Here is a 21,092-nt window from a genome sequence, read left to right as displayed (position 1 = left end):
TTGAATTGGTGTTGTACACTGAGAGGGTCCTCTTATAACCAAACTGATGGCTATCACCAAGTAATGCTCAAATGAATATAACTTCCTTCTCACAGCAGGATTTATTCAGAAATTAGTCTTTTTAGTGTTTTTTTTTTCCAATTTGTGAAAATATATTCATTATACAGAGAAAAGCCAAATCAAGTAGATTTTAGACTGAGAGAAAAGAAGAGGCATAAAAAAAAGACTGACATGTCAAATGCTGGCATAAAATCTGTGCCTTTATATAGATTAAACATTCTGTAAAGAGACAGTAAATTACAAAATGAAATGGGAGATGAGGATGATCAGCAGATATAAAGGCTTACGTCCAGAGTGTTCCTAGAAACACAAAACTGACACCTTCTTGCCAGCACAGTTGGTACAGTTTGTACTTTCATCATTCTGGGATAGAGGAACATCACCATAGGCCTTTCCAGATGACTGAAAAACAAACAAATTATATAACATAATGAATGATGTGATATTAATATGACATAAAGGTTAATGCAGGCAAAAAGAAGACCTCTTCAGATGACTGGTTTCCAAAAATTATTTTCTTGCTGAATAATGAGAGACTCTGGCAGTCACACTGATATTCTTACTCTTGTTTCCATTTTGAAGGGATCCAAGGCAACTTCAGGATTGAGAAGGAAATTTGAGACAGGTCCCCTAGAACCTATGAGCACAAAGTATTCCCAGCTACAAGGAGACTCTCCAATATTTCAGTCTCTAACCAATAACCTCTATGATGCACAAAAAGTAGGAAATAAAAATAATAAAAATATACCAAAATTTCTGGCACAAGACGCTTGGTATCAGCTTCTACAGCTGTGGTTCACTGACCCTGAAGTCCTGAAATAAGCCAGACTGGGAGATCTCTGCAGCACAGGCAAGAGTAGAGTGAGTTAAGGAAAAGCAAACCAGGCCTCTTCTTAACTACATTTTTGGAGCTGCCTCTTCTGGCATCTAGAAATTTAACTTATTTCTGCCAAAAATATCCATTCAACAGATTAAAATCTCTTTGTGGGAAGACAATCAGAATTGAGTAAGGAAAAGTTTCTGAGGGTCAGTGTGGATCCTGTACTGAAGCCATCTCCTGAATCAGTGCTAACCTGCAATGTCTGAGTGCTCTTAACTAAATGGCTTGCCACTCTCTCAATCTGTTGCTCTTTCCACCGGTGAATTATACAACGTCAAAAGGCAAGAGTAAAAACTGTGACCTGCAAAGAGTGACAGAAGTCTTTTGTGCCTGTAGGCAACCAGTCTCACACATTCGACTTAGATCAAGCAGATCTTGTCCTGCATGTCTAGTAAATGACAGGGTAGTTTGGCACAGCTAATCTCCTTTCCCTTCATTTGGCATTTTGGGAAGTGTCTTCAAGCTTTTTTTCTCATTTAAAGTTTTATGATAGATGCTTGACCAGGCAACAGCTATGAAAGATGATTTTACAGCCATCTAAATACTGTCATGTATCCTATTTGGCCATGGAGTGTGTCTGCAGACTGTGCTGATTATGGCCTCCACAAAAGGTCAAAGAGTATGATCCGGGAAAAATGCAATTAATCCTTCTGTTCTCTAGCATAGCTCTTATCAGATTGGAGTAGTTTGCTTTTTTGGCATTGGATGGATGGAGAGTCCCTAGATAGAAGTGAAATTTGATGTTATAAAATGAATTACAAAAATCTAGCAAACACTCGGTTCATCTTCATATTATTAAGAGACAAAAAACAGCAGGGCAGGAAAGTTTTCCTCATTTGCCAGCAGCCAAATTGCGGCCAATTTGGATCCTCTTCTTCTCTGATGGAATCTCTGCAGTCACATTTCAGGCTTAAAAATCACTTAATTTTTGTTTTGTAAATGCTTATTTGTGCCTTAAATGTGCTAAATGAAGCACTTTCAAAATAAGAGAAGATTTACAAGCCTTAGAGATAATCACAATGACTGGTGCCTTGCCCAGGAGAGCTGGAAATTCAAATGAGTTATTGGAAACATCAGTTATTGGACATGACCAAAGAGAGCATAGCAGACGGAGTGACTCCAAATCCTCTTGCATAATGGAAAATATTGTATAGCCAGTCCCAACTGTGAAAGGGTAAAAGAAAAAGTTACACTAGGCTCACGAGCATGTTAAAAGCAACCTGCTTACTTTGAGTTTTGTGTTTCTGAAATGAAGCACTGAACTGTTGACTATAATTACAACCAAAGGGTAAAAATCCCCACATTCCTTTGAAAATACTTCGAAAATAGCTCAGATTGCTTATGTGTATTTATCTAGGACGAAACTCCTCTGTGTTTGTGTAAAGATACAAGTACTATTTTCTCTGAAAAACAAAAGGCAAATTTAAAGTACATTTGCCCCAGGAGAAAATGTCTCACTTCTAAAAGACAAAGTAGGATTTCCAACTTTTGATTCCTGTCATTCATATAAAAAATTAATAAATCAAAATCTTTAACAAAACGTGTCAAGTTTTGCATTTTCAAGGCAATATGATTTTCTGCAGATCTCTTAGCAGTACATTAAATGTATTATTTGTCGCTACCAGCCTCATACTCTAGAATACATAGTAACTGGTACAAGCATCTTGAACATTTTACATTGAAAGTATGAGCAGCATATAATTAAACAAGTGCCTATGTCAGCAGGGAAATCTCCATTGAAGTGAAGATCTGATCACACTAGCAGTTAATTTTGCAAGTGTTTTCATGAATAGAAATGCTTCTGGTTATGCAAGCCTCAAAGCTGCTTCTATTCAAGTCACTGGGGCTATTGGAATCAATGAAACTTCAGCAGAAATAGAATCTAAGTCATTATTATTTGAGCTGCCAGCAATTCTTGAAATGCTAGTGTCTTTTTTCTTTCTGTAAAATGAAATTTTTGGAAGAGTGGAAAGTGAGTAATTTGGACACACAAATTGGACAAAGACTTTTATGTTACAAGGACCTGTCCTAGCGGGATTTCACATACTTGCTGACCCACAGAGATATAGCAGACAGTGTATTTACTTGTTCAAAAAGAATGCTGGTTTTAAGAAGGCAGTACATGATTTTACTGAACATACACATTAGAAATTCTCTTTGAATTATAAGGATCAGTTGTCCTGAGATTGTAATGCAAACTGTAAATGTTGATCTGAAATGGAAAACATCAATACTTAAAAATGGCTGAGGTAGTTTGTTTTTGATGGGGCATCACTGAGTTGAAAAAGCAGAGTAGTATTGCTCCCCCCATAATTTCATCCTAGGCAAGTGAGCTAAATTTAGCAAATAAACTGTGTACAAGGTTCTCCATGCTTGTCAAAATATGGTGGCAATTAAACTGGCATCTATTCTCTACCTCATTTTTTTAAGGAATATATTTTTCAAGGCTTTGACAGTTAAAAACTATTTAGATTATTTATGACATTTCCAATGAGTTAGTAACATTCTTTATTGCATTGCATTTTGCATAATATAATTTGTCACTACTTCTTTATTAAGCTTGTTTTATATTCATAGTTGTCCCACAACACTATATTTCCCTCTTTGTCAGCTCAGAACTTCATTATGAAGGATGAGGCTTTATCGCTTCCAAGTGATGCAAATGTCTACAGTGAATAAGTGTCATTATGCAGGAACAGAAATTTAGTTTTTCTCCATTAAGCAGCCAGGCTAATGACTCAACAAGTTTATAGCCCACCACAAAATTTGATAGCTTGGTGTGAGTTAAACAAATGATGGTTACATATTTATATGAAAATGAAAGTGGCTTTTTGGAGCCTGATGTTGTATTTTTCTCATTTAAAGTCTAGACTTCCCTTTTTAATTTAAAGAAGGGACATTCTCAGTTACAACTTAAGATGAGCATGCCTTCTGTTTCTCATGCCTGACAGTATGACAACACCATCATAGGGAAACAAAAAATTATCTATTTCATGGCCAACTTTCAAATCCCATTGACACCCACAGAAACATCCCCATTTAATGCCTTTGAATTCTCATTATTTCCCATTATATGCAGAAAAAAAAAAAAAAAGCTATTCATAATAAATATTACATCCAGCTGAAGAAGATATATGCCATATCCTGAGCAATGGAATGTTTCTCTCTGGGTATGACACCCACTAAACACTGTCTCAGGGCCAGTGAACAATTATATTGTCAAAAGCTGAGCTCTTTCTTTTCTTTATACAATCAGTTTTAATTAATTAATAGAATGTGTGAAAATTACCTATTTGGCTGTCTAATTCATCTCCCCTCCAATACAAATTTGTCCCCATGGTATATTTTTTCAATGCTTTGCCTAATCTAATTCCAAATATTCAGCATTTCCCATTGGAGACTGTTTCTCAGTTAAAGGGCTAATGCTGTCAGGATTCTTCTTCAGACATTTAGCTAAAGTTTAATTTTTTTCCTAATTTCAGTTTGTTTCTCCTGGGGCCAGATTCCTGGCTGCCATAAACTGTCAGAGCTTCCCTAATTTCCTTTGGGTTTGGGCAGTGTACACCAGCTGAGAATCCGGTCAGGGTTTTCCCTTCCTACTATTTTTTTTCTCCTCTGCTACATTATACTATTAATCATCATGCTCACACTTATTCATTGCATTCTTTAATAATGCTTTCAAATCCCACTTTCTAATACCATATTGCTTGGTGTGTCAATCATTCCATTCCATAAGTCACTTATTAATCCATACTTCATGTTGAGATTAAAATCAGCTGCTAAACTAGATGAGACTTCTCCATAGTGATGGTAGAACAGCTGCCATGATCATACGACAGGATTTGTACTGAGTGCAATGAGGTAAAATCCTAGTTTTGATAAACTTTGTTTTCAGATAAAAGAAAACAGAACCAATAGTATGATATGATTTTTTGAAGGTTATTTTTTTTAAGTACAAAAATTCCTCTGCTTTACTTCTCAGTATTTGTAAATGAAAACTGGCTGCTGCAGAACAACACCATTCTTCCAGTGGTGCTTCCTATCTATGATCTGCTGTGTGCACTGACAGAGACTCATATTACTTGCTGATATAAAATTATCACTTCTCCACTAGTTTGTAAACACAATAGTTCCACAACAGATGGATAATTTAAAAATAGGATTGTAGAATCAAGGTGGGAATACACTGGCACAAACAGGTTTCATTACTGAACTGTCTGTAGGTTATCACTCACATTTTCTTCTTTTGTAGGTACTTACGACAGAATCATCAAGGTTGGAAGAGACCTTCAAGATCATTTAGTCCAACCATCAAATCAGTGTCAACATAAGCACCCCTAAACCATATCCCCAAGTGCGACATCTAGATACCTCTTGAATGTTTTCAGAGATGGTGAGCCCAAAACCTCCCTGGAGGTGGAGAAATTAACTTTTGTTAACTTCTGGACTACCCTATCACTGCAGCAACACAGAAGGCAAAAAACAAAACAAGGCCAAACAATCTTCTCCATTGGCAGAGATCTGTGGTAATGAGGTGATGCTTAAGAGATATTTTAAAAGTAGGCAATGTTTCCTATTCTAAATGAATCATAGCTCTCCTGGGCCCCTAGACATGACAAATCGATCTCCCTGAAACCAACAATTCTTGAAATTTCCAAATACAAATCAAAATAGCTAGGTTTTGCTCTACAAGTTCTCAGCTCATTTGGACCAGTAGATAAAGGCTTTTTTCCTTCCTATGTTTCTTAGAAAGTGACAAAACAAGAAAGCTTTTGAGCATTGTTGAGCACATATTTACTTTTAGCTGTATCTTGTTCAAGTCACTTGACATGCTGCCATGGCTCAGGCCTGCGTGATCTATTATTGCTCATGACATCTATCATGTTTTATAGTCAGGACTTGAGAAGATGACACCTATTGATGTAGGAGTGTCTAGGAAACTGTCTCATTGAAGACCTCCCACTGTGTTGTTAAGAGCCCATTGTCAAACTGACTCACAAAAGAAACTTGAGCCCAGAGGTCAGTCACCAGTTACATACTGAAGCCTGGAAAAATGGGATCACTGTTGTGATGTGGCCAACCTCTTTTGAAAGGCAGAGGTAGATTCAATTTTTGAACAAAGCACTGATGCGTCATCAAACAACATGTGATAAACTTTTTTGTGTGTGGTAAGTATCACTAGCAGGAGCTTGGAGTTTACATTACTTATTAGAAATACTTCAAAATCAAAGTCTATAAGTGAGAACTCTATACAATTCAATGGTGCTTGAATGCCCTGACAATGATTATCTCTAACTTAATATTTACAGAGGTTCATCCATAACAGGACTTACTGTGACAATATCACGGCAGAACACAATTTTGAGCTATGTTCATGATGAGACCACATACAATTACTCTTTGGGTCTACGAACGTCCTCAACCATTGTGCCATTAGTGCTGGGATCCCAAACAGTACTTCAAGGGTCTGAGCAACGTGCCCTTAACAGATATCCATGGCATTGAGAAGTACATTAGATAAAATTTCAAACTAGTGGTTCAGTAGCTTCTTGTAGCAGTAGATCATTTGATCATGTTCCAGACTGTAGGCTTAGATCAGTGACATTCTTTTTTGCAATAGCAAAAATAAATCTCCCAGGTAGAACGTATAATGTTAGTTTTTATGGAACAAGAGAAAAAGCATGCACTAGCTCACAAGTTCACTTTCAGTTAGTTCTACGTATTAACAGTCATGAAAATGAGGTTTGTGGCCTCAGGCACTGAATTCAATCACTTCATCTTTCCATGTAGAAACCTTATTTTTGCTTCCCTCCAGGCACACACTCACAGGGCAATCACGCTGAATTCTCAATTCAAGTATGAATGGTTAGCTAAGCTTTTCTCTCAACAAACCATATTATAGAAAATTTAAGAAAAATCAGGCAGTGACAGAAAAGCACAAAAGCTAGATTTTGTTAATATAATAGCTCTAGGGTTTGAAATAAGAAAATCAAAGAGCTGATCAAGCCTAATCCATGATACAGAAGGCATGTTTGATGTCATCTTCTAACAGATGTTACATCCCATGCGTGAAGTGAGGAATGGTTCCACCTCGATAATTTAAAGTCAGGGGTCCAATAATGAAGTTGAAAATGCAATTAGACTTTTTGTTATAAGTTTTAGAAGATAGATGACAGATATTCTAGAACCAATGAACTGGAGAAGGTACCTCCAATTCAGGTTTAAATATCAGTGAAACATTCCCACTGAGGATACTGTCCTGGGCTGCAAAGATTTCAGTTTCTTTTTTCAGAGTTGGATTTGTTTTTCTTATGAATAAAAGGCCATATATCTTATCACAGAGATTTATCATTCACCATCAATGCCAAATAAATGATAAACAATATTGTCATGTTGAATGTGAAACAGGTAGGAAGCGACGGCAAGATTTGAGACCCTAAAAAACTCCAGGAAGGATCTGAAAAAAAATTCTCATCAACTTTTGGAAGTGTGCCAGGTTCACTTGAGCAGTAACATAATTCTTTTTTTTTCCTAGTATTTCTTTTAACCATAGTATACTGTAAGGTGAGGATAGTTGTAAAATAAATTCTTGGTGTAATAATGCGAGAACAAAATATAACCTTAATAACACATTTAGTATGTGCTATAACAACATTACAAACATGTGCTATTACTTAACTTCAGTGGAGTTTTTTGTGTTACAGAATTATTGCTTCCATTTTATTGATTGAGAAATCAAGGTCTAGAAAGATAATGTGATGTTTTTCAGACATGCAGAGCTTCTCCACCCAAGTGAATTGTTCTTGGTTCTCTTCTCATAGGTCAAGTGTTCAGCTAATTAAAATGTTCCACCATCACAATTCACTGACCTTGTGTGCAATCTTTGAAGAGGCTAATGACTTATTTAACACTTGTATTGATCTTCCAGGTATGATCTGTTTGAGTTGGAAGATCTATAAATACGGCTTAATCATTCAAAGGGTTTAATTAGCCAGTGCTTTACTGCAGTTTTATATTGATGCAATATTTTTTGGTTTATATGAGATTACTAAAAACACACAGTGATTTAGTATTTACTAGCTAGTCTGTCAAGAACCTCAGAATCATCAGAGACTGTTTTCAAAGCTGCTGCTATCTAGTGCCCATGGGCTGCATGAATGTCATCTAGGGCTCATGGCTAGTCAGCATTTCTGTACCTTTGCATGCTGTTGTGAAGACTGCACACACAACAGGTCTAGAGCAGCATATATGTACAAAAATACCAAGGTGCAAAAATAAATCCACACAAGGAACTTGATACTGGTACACACATCTCTGGAAATCTGACCTACAAAGATGGTTTTTCTTTTTAAAATCTTTAGTCAAATGTAAGTATGTTAGGGAGATTACTGTTCTTTTCCTCCTGCCTTTTGTGTGAATAGTCAGAAGAAGTCTCCCATTTACCTTTGGCAAAACTAAAAATATGTAACTGTGTTCATAATCCTCATACTTCAATTAATTTTCATGGGAATATTTGCTACTTAAATATTACGCAAGCTGTTCATAGTTTAATGAGTTTGCTCCTGCTCTCAAGATTTCAAGGTTAGTGCAAGGTCAAGCTGCACTTTGCTGAAGAAGCCAGTTATAAATTTCACTAATGTACTTCATCATGTGATGTTTTTCTGTTCTTACTGGTGATTGTTCTGGAGTAGAAAAAGGTTAGCTGAGCATACATGATACATTGATTACTCCTGAATTTATTCTCTTCTTCAATATACTCCTGAATTTATTCTCTTCTTCAATAAAATATATATATTGTTACTTCTGTGCATCTCTTTCCTATTGCTATATTTGAACTAAGGACTGAGTTATTTCTTAAATGTAATGAAACTGCTTTAGCCTGATGGCTGTTAATAAAATAGATTTCCTTGTGAGAATTTTAGCTGCTTTTGGTAGTTTCTAGGGGTACCTCTGGTGAGCAGTTTTTGTTACCTGCTTGCTAACTGATGGGTTTTTGATTATTAACTGCTTCCTGATATCCTGGCTCTTGATTAAAAAGAATTCACACCTTTAGTCTCTATCTGCCTGCTGATTAAAGGGCAGCTGAGTGGGAGACACTTGTTTACTTAGTAAGGTGGGGATACAGCAAAGTCAGGCTTTGTGAGTTTGTGTGGAGGGCATCAGAAATGGCTTCAAAAAGTGTGGGAGCAGCAATGGTGGTTATGGGCCAAAGTGCTCAGTCCCCAGCTTTGAATAACGAAATCAGCCCTAGAAAATCAGAAACCGTGATCCAGGTTTAGCTCTGGAGGGGTGCTGCTGCTGCATAGGTCTCAGGCAGCATCAGTCTCAAGTATCTTTATATCTTTGTTAAGAAAACTGAAAAATATGAACCCATGACTCTCCATTTCATTGAATGGAGGATATCCAAGTTAAATAAAAACCACAGCCCCTAAAATGATCAAATGGAGAGCAGGCAATGATTAATTTGTTAACTCTATCTTCATATCCAGAGACATGTTTGTCTGAAGTGTTACTCTTCCCCATGGATGTGCCAAGCCAAAAGAAGTACAGCATTGCAAAGTACAACATGCTGCCATGCCTCTATCTTGCAAAGCTAATTCTGAATTAAAGTCTGCTCATGCAGACTCATGGGTGTGCTCACCTGGACATGATGAGGACACAATAGAGAGAGGTAGCCAAGAAGTGTCCCTGAGGAAGATGCTCTGTTAGTGATGGAGCATGGACAGACTAAATTTTCTGCTAGATTTTTCATGTGCACTAGATTTCAGGGAGTTAAATCCTGAAGAGAAGCAGGAAACATTAATTTGCTAAATGGCCCTTTACTTTGCCTGTTTTACATCTCTGATTGTTGTTCAGTGGTTCAGGACCAAATTAATTATTCTAGAATAATGGTTACTTTATAGGCATGGTAAAATACTTTAAAACATTCTGCAGACATTTTTGGATACTAATGGTCATGCATTTCCCCACTAGCAATCTTGATTCAACTGACCATAGTCATTATAAAGAGTCAAAATTTTTGATTGAATCAATAATACACAAATTGAAGTATTTCTCAATAGTATTCACTAAATAATGTCACATTATTACCTGTCTGGTCAATTGTCCATGAATTATGGAGAATTAAAATAAACCCTGACAGGGTAGGCTGTAAACACCAACACAAGCTGCAATGTGGCAAGACCTTATGCACAGCAAAGAAATGAGTCAAGTGTGAATAGAAATGTCTGAAGTTTTTCATTATATTTCTGTCTTTTAAATATTTACCTGGAATGCTGCCGTCATTTTCACCAAAGGGTTTGCAGGATCTTTGCCTTTGTAATTTGTATTAGATGTTCCAGCTCTAGGAAGAAAAAGTTGACTAAACTTGTTTAGGAGGAAGAAAGAAGCATGTAAAGTTTAAAATAGTGGCAGTGTCTTCCATGAAGTGGGGCCAGATCAGAGATTCCCCTAGAAGAGATGCTGGAATAGCAGCATATGCCTACATGCTCACTGCCACAGCTCTGTGCAGCAGGTGCCTATTTATATAATAAAAGTTCTGACCCAAATGTTCACTGAAAGAGCTCTTTGAATTTTTTCCCCAGTCACACGCACTGTAAGCTCATGATCAAATGGTGGAGAGTTGGCCTTGCGCCTGTGAGAGCCTGTGAACCAGTGGAGTCAGGTTGTGAAAAGGTCCCCTTAGAACATTTCACTGACAAGTGCTTGCACTGCCTCAAGCAGAAAATCACTAGCCTAACTACTGGCTTTCTGTCATCACTGCTAAGCAAACCCTGAGAGACCATTTTAGGTTTGTGTTTAAGGTAAAAAAGATGTTAGCCTTAATGTGAAATGTTGAGCTGTATGCTCTAAAACACAGCTATCTTCATGCACTGAAAAATAAGAATCTCAAATTCATAAAATCAAATAGATTAAAATTAGATATTGTAATCTAAATAATTTCATCTGGAAATCACTACACATAAACTCAAAAAGGAACTGAGGTATTGCTTATAGGCAGGTTGTAACCCATGATAGCTCCTCTCAGATTAACAGCACCTCATCTCTGAAAGAATATTCATCATCATTTATGGGTTGGGTTCCAGGCATTTGCTGTCATTGCATTTCTGATTATTGAGGACTCATAAAGAAACACGTGCTGTGAATAATAAACCTAACTAGTCTCCAGCCAAACTTATAAAGATTGGAAGTTGCAGATTTTGGTGATCTGCACAAGTCTCAGTTATCTGAGATTTAAATGTATTATTCAATTTTTTAGTATCCTTTAATTGACAACAGAAACCACTGCACAGTAAAATAGATACAAATATATGTATGTTATGAAGTATATATATTTTTATTAACTACTTGATAAGAGTTCAAGTGTGGTTTTTCTCTCTGCATTACAAGGCCTTTTGCATCTGGATAACTAGAAGTGGACAAGATCACAAGTTGTATTGCTCTGTGCCTCACAATAACTTTAGCTAAATAAATAGGTATTTGCACTGAGATTTTTTTTAACCAGTTCCATGGACAATTTGGTTGTGAAATTTAGATTAGTCTTCGAAGCAAACTTTAACTCATCTCCAGGCAGAGTAATTTCCTCTAGTGCTCTAGGCTACATCTACAGTCAGTTAGAAGCATCCAAAAACTATGGCATTTCTTATCCATGTAAACATAGCTTTTTTTTATAGAAAACAAGAAAAGCTGATGGGCATTGACCGTTCATCTTTCCTATTAACTGAAAACTACAAGTCTTTAGTGGCTTTTAAAAGTAGGCTGGTAAGTTTTTGCAAGTCTAAAATAAATATTTAATTTTCTTCAGTATATGCATTTTAAAGAATTAATGAGGATTTAATAGATTAATTTCATGTGTCATTCACAAAAAAATGTATCACACATAATTATATTAAAAACATTTTTTCAAATAAGGTAGTTACAGCTCTCAGCTGAGTACAAAGCTTTCACTTAGCTCTCTTCTGTCTATAACATAGTATTTAATTACAAGATCACCTGTCATATTTCTCACAGAAGAGATAATGCTGTCTGACTAAGGAGCTATTCAATTCCCTTTGCCTTTTTTTTTAATGTGTGGCTCTGTTGCCATGTCGAGCACTGTCCCAGGCCCTCAGTTGCCAGAGAAAGCCTTGACAGCAGTGAAAAGTAATGTTTTTTCCCCAGTCACAGCTTCAGGAATGGAACAATGGTTTAAGCTGTAGATTAAGAAAAACACCTAAGGGGCTGTAGATTAAGAAAAACACCTAAGGGGTACCTGTCATGAAGAATATTAACCAGAATGCATAGAAATTGGCAAATAAATAAGCAATGTCTTATGACTGTACCCAATACTTTAACAACAAAAAGGACTATGAGTCCTTACTGCAATCTATTCTCTGTACACAATATTTTGGCACAGAATTATTAGGGCCTGCAGTGAGGATGTGGTTTTTTGACTTCTGAGCAGGAAGCCAGGTCATGGCTGAGATAATTAAGGGAAGCCTCTGAATGAGGCAGTAGGCCAAGTTAAAGGACAGGGGTCTTTACCTTACTTATTATGAGTATCTTTATTGGTAGAGGAAAAGACTGAACCCCAGGTTTTGCTGCAGAACATTCACTGGTTGATGTTTAAATAGGATCCAGAGCATAAAGCAACTTTGAAAGCCAGTTAGAAATTGCAGCTGCCACCACCTACTAGGGGAACCTTCTCTGTTTGCCTTCAAGGGTATCTCTACTCAAGTGGAATGGAAAGTGTGCAGATCAAAATGCTCATCAAATGAAAGACCTGACTCTTGTAGCTCAGTCAATCAGAAATCTGTTTCCTGGAGGAGAAGTAGGTTTTCTTCTGATATATCTTTATTACAAAGGAACTAGGAGTAATGCCAATATCATAAAGACTAGGAAGCTATAAATAGAATGAATTCATGTGTCAAAGATGCATCTATGTATAAGAAAGACAAATAAAAGTAATTATGTGTCCCAAATGCAGTGCAAGTGGGCTTCTGGGTGCTATTGGTCATCATGGCAACAACATCTTTGTTGATGAAAAAATCATACGACTCATGTATTTCTCAATCAAAAAGCATGAGGATTGCATTTCTTTGAGGTTTTGGGAAAAAAAGTAGAAATGGTGAAAGTAACCAGGCAATCACTAAAAGCTATAGACAGAATCAAGAAGGAAGTTAGGACACTCCTGCTGAATATTACCAGCAAACAAACCACTTGGGTTTTTTAAATGATACGTGAGGGTCATGAGCCATGGAAACAACAATTTGCAAGCATTGCATGAGGAGGAGCATGCCTGATACCTACCAGCCCCAGAGCTGGGATGCACACAGAGATGCACGGGTTGTACTCTGTGTGCATGCAGATTGGCCAAGACATGTTCAAGCATTCAACAGATGGAAGCAGGCTCAGGTCAGACGAAATGTCCAGAAGACTCAAACCTAGTCCAAAGGCCAAAATACTGAAATAAGCCAGTTAAAAAGTAAAATTATTGGAAGAACATGATGGGAGGTAAAAAGAAATAGTGTAACAAGGAAGGAATCAAGAAGTACTTAGAATCCTAATTTAAGGAACAAAAAAATAGTAGACAAACATCTTGGTTTATATTTCCAAGCTCTTCAAATTTCCTGGAGTGGCAGAGCCCCTCCTGCATTTTCACCATTGTATATGCACAGAAAACTTCCCTCGCCTTCCTTGTCTACATTACGGCTCCTACTAAAAAAAACTACCAAAGTTGATTTATTTCCTGTGTGAGTCCAACCTTATTCTCTTTTCTTTATGTCAATCTTTTGTAGATTTTCAAGGACACAGCCATGTTTGGACCCATCTACGTTCATCATTTGTCTCAAAGTTTCAACATTATAGACCCTAAATTCACCTAATAATATCACATTTAGCATGATAAAATCCAAATGATCCCATATGCCTTTGTGCTCTACTATCATCATCACTTTTTTGGTCTCCACGGCTGTCTGAGCAAAGGAAATATTCAGGCCATATATTCTATCTTTTACTTCAGTCTTTATGTCAGTCTTGATGAAAAATATTTTATTAGTATAATGCAATCTGTCCTGAACTAACTTGCAAGTGTAAGATTTTGATGATCTTGAATTTACTCAGCCATTGTTCAGGTGATGCAACTGTGGCTGTCAATGCAGGAAAAAATACTGTTATCTGTATAAATTATTTTTTAAAATCCCACACAGTGTAACTACATGCAAAGACATAAGAACACACTTCAAAATTGACTTTGCTTGTCTGCAGGTGAAGAACTTCCTCACTCAGCTCAAACATATACAAATTGTTCTGTAGAAGTAAAATTCCAATACAGGCCTTAAACATATATTCTCGAAAACCCCAAAATATTTCCACAAACAGCTAAAAGGTTGTCTGACAGTCTAAGAAGGACTGATATAAGATGTTAATTAATGTGTAAATGAAATAAGCTGTGATTCCTCTGTCAGCTATAGCGTTAATCTGAAACTTATTTCCTCTTTTTTTGGGTTGATCATTGCTCAGAATACTCAACAGAAAACTGTTGCATATGATTTCCAGTTCATATATCAAGTTTTGCAAAATTTCCACTTCTGCATCATCAGTTTTTCTTGAATTATTCAGTTCCTTCAGTTAATGGCTACCAGCATGCTGTACATGCAAGAGTATTGTGTTACAGCTTCATTTACTTCATTCCATGTCCTAGTCATTTTTAATTTTAGATTTTTCTAAATGCTTTTCTAAATTTGTGTTGATGCCTGGTAAACAAGCTGTGAAGGATCAGTCACCATTAACACAATCTGTCTATCCTGCACCAGAGAGCCCTTGAAGGGAATTTCCAGTGTGATGCTGCAGGGTGTCTTGGCTTTTTGGAATGCTACAAAGCAAACTGTAAACAGTCTTCACTATGCCAGCACAAGCAACAGCTTTGGTACCATTTTCAGCTGAATCTGCTTCACAAAGATTCAGTGAATGACAGTTGTTTAGGAATAGTGGGCGCTGTTTACCATCTTGCTTTAACACACTGTAGTTTTCCTAAAAAATGTATATACCAAATTAGTTTTATTAACCACATTATTCTGGTTTTCAGCCTTATGAGAAGGATCATTCAAAAAATAATCAAGTCGGTTTTAACTCTTGTCATTCCATTCCAACTTCAATAGTTCTGAGAATGCTTCTCAGCAGCATACCTTTTCTAGATACAATAGATTCACCATCACCCTCAAAGGCAACAAGCCTGTTTGATCTGCTTTCAAGTGAATATGGTACAACATATTTCTGGTGAATTCTGTCTTGGCACACTGTCTGTTCAGGAGCTGACACTGATGACTCAACCTCACAGTCACTTCTTCCCTTCGCAGATAATTATCTTAACCCTCTTCAAGGAAATTGAATGAATATCAGCATATCTGCTTTTGTATTGTTCTCCATCACTGTACATGGTATTTCTCTGTTGTATGACTATCAAGGATCGGGTGAGTAATTTTTCAGAAGACATATTTTTCTCCAGATTTTTTCATCAGCATAAGGTCTAGCTGGAACTTCCTAAATAAAATTGCTGTAGTCATGAGAGAGCCCTATAACCCGAGGAAGAGAACTGGTTTCTTCATATACATTTTGTGTGGGACAACATGGGAATGTGACCATCCTATTCCTTCATTTCATCACCACCTGAACAGGATGATTCAATAACTGAAATCTGTTCTTTTTCAAAATGCCATGTTTAAATACATAATGTCCTTATGTTAGCTGAAGGACCCAGAACTGCTTCCCATCTTTTGGGTCTCTACATATTCGAGCTTCAGCTCCACTCCTGCTCCTTTTTGTGGTTGAGTCATATACATCACCCTTTCCCTGAGCTTTGATTGTCTGGATAGGGACAAAACACTTCAATCCAGTCAAATTCTCAGTCTAGATGATCATACAAGTCCAGCTCCTGAATGATCAAGATGTGCATGCTCAGTCACCCATCTCCGGTACAGCTTAAACAGAGGCCATCTGCCTTCTTCTCTTGTAGTCCTGCAATAGGTCACAATTCATACATTAAAATTGTAGTGGCAAGAGTGCAACATAAGCACTCTTGCCTTTCACAGTACTTAAGCATTTCCTGCTGAGTTACCAAAACAAGTTCAAAACTTAACAAAAGACCCTAGGACTCATGCTGTCATTTTTTTTTTCTCCACCACTCTGCCTAGTATATGGGTCACCAAAAATCATTGCCAGGTTGTAGAAACTTTTAGTTGATTTGGAGAAGTATACCAATGGCACAGCTAAGCCTGGACCATTTTGTCCTCGATCCTCTGTTCTAACTGTGCAATATACATACACTCTGACATTATGAAGTATGAGAAGCTTCAGACAATGAGCAGAATGCTTTCTTGGAAGAGTGAACTCCTTTCCTTCCACCATGTATGTATTTGGCGAACAATAATTTTTACTACAGAACAGTGAACACTAAACTTATGCTCATATTTTATTGCTTGCATTGCAGTTGCATAGGTTTTATGGTCCTATTATTCAACATATTCAACTAATAGAAGTTTCAGATGCATAACCTACCTGTGATTTTGCTTTTAATTAAATCAAGTAATTCAAATTTTTTTTCTAGCTTCTCATTTTTCATTAAATTCATACAATTCTTTAATAATGTAAGCTTTTTGCAACCTTTTGAGAATTGGGGTTATGTTGTTAAAACACTGTGCAAATAATTAATATGATCCGACTAATATAACTTTAGTGTTATAGGCACTTTTAAAATTTTGAGATTGCAATTCAGTTACCAGAAATCCATAACCAATTGTCTTCATATGGTTCTGGGTGACTGCTCCTTATATAATGAATTACTCAGGAAATCTCTTGATCTCGGAATACATTATAGTATACCAAATAAATTAAGTTGCAATTTTTCCCGAAAACTTCATTACTACAATTTCTTCTGGAATGTGAATGCTAGGTTATGTTTTCAATACTGTATGTGCTGTCTACAATGCAGGGAGAGGGCTCAATAGCTCAGTTATATGCGAAATATCTTCCTGAAAGATACAAATATGTGGAATTCATCTCATTGGTATAGGAACTACCCAATCAGTTTTGAACAGAGCTGCAGCCAGTGGTAACGGGACTATTGTTATCAGGTGAAGATTTACCCTGAGGTCAATATGCTGCCTTTGCTTTTCAGGACCTGATTATTGATTTCAGAGGATATTTTCTCAAATAGCTGATAGTCTTACACAGTTCCTACTTTAAAGTACAATTGGCAACTTGGTGGTGGTGTGCAAAGTCTTGTGAAAAAAATCAGCAGTTTTGACTATTAACTTTCGTATGAATTTATACCTTATGCTATTTAAAATAGTGTTACATTTTGCCAATATATACATTATAAACAGACAGAAAGCACCCATGGCATGACTCTGCTTTTTAAGTAATTATCTAAATAGATACACATGCAGCTGTTGCCACACTTGCTTTGATGACCTGCTCATCCTAATTAAGACTCAGGAGCAGGAAAGACAAAAAGAGAGGGGGGAAAAAAGAAGAGAGGGGGGAAAAAAGAAGAGTGGGAGGAGGTGTGGGTATGAAGATGAAGGAAGTGTTATGGGCTGGCCAGGTAACACTCACTGCTTTTCCAGTGAGTCAGGAGCTCTCTGGACAGCCACTTGAAATTGAGAAGTCTTTTGATAAATGGCAGCCACGTCACTGTGATGGCATGCAGTATCATGCAACCAAGGACAATGAGATCAGAACTCCCGTGACAGGTTTGCAGGCCAGTTGCCCCAAAATTCCAGTTATTAGTGAATATTGGATGGCTAAGGCTTTGAGGACAGATCTTAAGCTCCATCCTTTAAAGAAAGTAAATTTCAGAGAGATTTAACACTCAGATACAGTAATAATTGATGCTTTGATTCACCCTTGAAAATCTTTGCTGCCTCCTTTCCTTCTGTAAAACAAAAGCAGCAGTTATTTGATCAGGTTATTCTGAGGATTGCCTAATGCCTTGAAGGTGCTAAAAATTTCATAAACAAGAAGCAACCCCACTTGACAAGTGATAGGCAGTGCACCCACATTTTTTTCCTGTAACTTATTGTTTACAAGTCTGATGTTCATGGGGTTTTCTGAAATACTTACCTTTGTGGATTAACCCTGTAGGCAGACAAACACCACACAGCTTCTATCTCTCTCCCTCTGCAGTGAGATGAGAGAGAATAGGAAGGGCAAAAGTGAGAAAACTCATGGGTTGTGTTAAGATGTTTTAATACTCAAAAGAGGAAAAGACAAAACAAAACAGAAAGAAACAAGGGGCAGAAAAATCAGTTGCTCACCACCAGTAGATCAACACCCACCCTGAGCAACAGCAACCTGGCAAAACTCCTCCTGGTAATAGGAGCTACTATGAAAAAAATTATCTCTGCCACAGCCAAAGCTAGTACACTTATCCAAAAAGAATTAAATGCCACATGTTTGTATAATTACCTGAGTACAAATCCACTCAGTATTTGAAAATAAATGTCATGAATTTTCAGTTAAAGTTGACAATACAGATTATTTTATTATTAAATTATTATTTTAAAAATGTTTGCATATTAAAGTGGAGACCTCTAAGCATGAATTAGGTTTTTAATGAAAACAACCATTAGGTAATTAGGCAAATTTTGCTTTGGCTAAAGGATGTACCACAAAAGTTGGCATAAATATTTGGAACATTTTAAACACATTTCTGAGTGAAAAAAGAAAGGCCAAAAAAAAGGTGGGGTCACAGTCCCCAAATAAACAGAGAAAACTTTACAAAAATATACTAATATTGGGGCAGCAAGTATTAACTCATGCAAATTTTGAGAACTGTAAAATAATATTTAGTGGAGGGGATTTTTTACCTTATTTGTACTTACTGGTTCTAAAATATCCTAAAAGAGGTGGTGAAGCTTAATGACAATTACACCTTACACCTGAAAAGGAATAGAGGCCTAAGAGATGAGACAAAAGGAAGTCCTAGAAGATGCTTTAACAGCAATAGCAAATAGTGTCTCCTTACTTGCACCACTGGCAAAAATCTGGCCTTAGAGATGAAGTGTCAAGAATTTGAGTTTAATGGTACCAGAATCTTGGTCACTGTGTTATGTTTCTAGAAGAAATAAAATATATTCAAAGACAGATGATGGTTACAGACTACATGCAATTTCCAAGTGACTGAAGAAACCAAGATGATTTGGTGTGCTTAATTAAAAAAAAAAAAAACAAACAAAAAAACCAAAACCAAAACAAAACCCAGCAAAAAAACCCCCCAAACAAACACATCAGAGAAAATATATTTGATTCAGCTAAAAAAACAAATGTTATTCAGAAGGTCAATAAGGAGCTTCTATTCCTTCTATTCATCCTCCAACAATGCAAGAACAAAAAGTTCTGATGAACTAGAAAAGCAATATACTTTTGCACGGTTTGCAATTAACCTGTGGAACTGGCTGTCATGAAATATCAGTGTGCTCAAGAGTTTAAGAGCCTTTTAAAAAGAGATGACATTTTATTTGAGTAATGAGAACGTGCACAGTTGCTCTGGTAAAAAAAAATATAATTTGAACAGGATGCTAACTTTCAGCATATTAACCAATTTTCATCTAAGGAATTGAAATAATTTTTGTCTGGAAAAATCTTTTAAAGATTCTCTGTGCATTTCACAGATAATTTTGTAGTGCCCACAGACACTCGGACACTGCGACCACAATTGTGCAGTGTTACACAGTGACTAGATTGTCCACTGGCAGTGTCTTGCACTCATTGTACACAGAGATCAAAGATTTCCACACTGTGTAACATTATATTCTATTTTTTTTTAAATTCTTTTAAAGCACAGAGATCCCTTTTGGAAGACTTTCCAGGCTCTAATTTGCTACTGGTTTTAACTTTCTAATATTTTATGGATTTCAGAATTTAATTAGACTTTTAAATGGTAGAATTAGTCTCCAAAAGCTGGAAGGATCTATTCCAGAGTCTTAATACATGCAAGATTTTGGTCTCAGTCTTGCTTCCTGCTTACTACAAGAAAAATAATATTTCATTTTTTCTTATCAGTACAATTCACTACTTCATCTATTGTGTCTCTTACATTCTTTGACATGACTTTATCCTGTGACTATTCTTACTCTAAACTTTTTGTTATTGAGCACAATGGAAGTTTTATTCGGTCCACTCTTTCTTTTCATGGTATTTCAATGTCTGGTTGTTTTGTGAGGAACAGTAAATGTGAGAAACTGTTAATGAAAATAATCCTTTCAGTTCCTACATGCTTCAGTTCTACAGATACACACATACACACAAACACACATACAGAGACATGCACTGTACTTGCAGTTATCAAGCTAAAGAAATAAACTTTCTTAAGTCTGCTCTATCCCTACATAGGAGGTATTAAGTTTTCACATTATTTTCTTAGTGAACACTAAGGGTAGGAAGGAGAGGTAAGCAAGGATACAAAAAAATATTTTCTACAAATTTCAATATTTTCCTACTGAGCAGAAAATTAAAGGGTTTCAAAATTCATTTCAGAAGGTGAAAGGCTTGAACAGCCAGCCAAAATTACTGATGTCACACTGCTTTTCCTTGTTGAAACTAAAGGCTTGACCCTTAGCCTTTCATTTGGCAAGTAACTGACTTAACTGCAACCTATTGAACCGTTCTGGAAATGGTTGTCTAACAACTTAATCCAGTAAAATAATTTGAATAGCTAACTAGCTAACAGAATGGAACTGAGCCCTTAAGTGGGGTTAGGATACTTGCCTGTTGCATAGGAGGACTGAAGGCTTCTGACTATGACTCCAGCCTTGCTTTTTTCTCTGGTTTGTTAATTATTCTGCTCTTGGGAAAGAGATGCTGAGGTCTTTAAAGCACATATGTTGAACTGTTGCTCTCACTTACCCTTTTTAGAAGTCCATTTCTAATGACATTTTATGGAAAGCAGACTCCTAAGACTAAATTATTACCTTTGTTTTTGTTTCTTAAGATCACATTCATTTTAAATGTAAATGAGAGTATCTGAGTATTTGATGAAATTATCATTGAAACGACATGTTCCTTAACCCCATTAAATCTGCATTTGCAGATAAAAATATTCCATTGGAAAATTCCCAAATGACTTTTATTGTCAATACATCCTGTTTTCCTGTTTTCTTTTAGAACACGTGAA

The 21,092-nt window shown here is 36.5% G+C and overlaps 1 long non-coding RNA gene across 6 annotated transcripts in view; it reads right to left on the bottom strand.

The window, feature by feature from the left end:
• Nucleotides 1-239: 239 nt before the first annotated feature.
• LOC116452036 overlaps nt 240-21,092 on the bottom strand; it is a 116,597-nt gene continuing 95,744 nt past the window's right edge. The window contains exons 3-7 of one of the 6 annotated variants that reach the window (XR_004243386.1): nt 18,802-18,858; nt 18,041-18,097; nt 15,106-15,934; nt 13,229-13,362; nt 240-462 (exon numbers count right to left, since the gene is read on the bottom strand). This is a non-coding gene — a long non-coding RNA (uncharacterized LOC116452036). Of the gene's footprint in view, nt 463-13,228; nt 15,935-18,040; nt 18,098-18,801; nt 18,859-21,092 lie in introns of all 6 variants that reach the window. The other 5 variants (XR_004243382.1, XR_004243388.1, XR_004243383.1 and 2 more) reach the window with 5 other exon arrangements.

Source organism: Corvus moneduloides, chromosome 1 (assembly GCF_009650955.1).
Source record: "Corvus moneduloides isolate bCorMon1 chromosome 1, bCorMon1.pri, whole genome shotgun sequence".
Lineage (NCBI taxonomy): Eukaryota > Metazoa > Chordata > Aves > Passeriformes > Corvidae > Corvus > Corvus moneduloides.
This window is presented reverse-complemented; position numbering and strand designations above follow the sequence as displayed.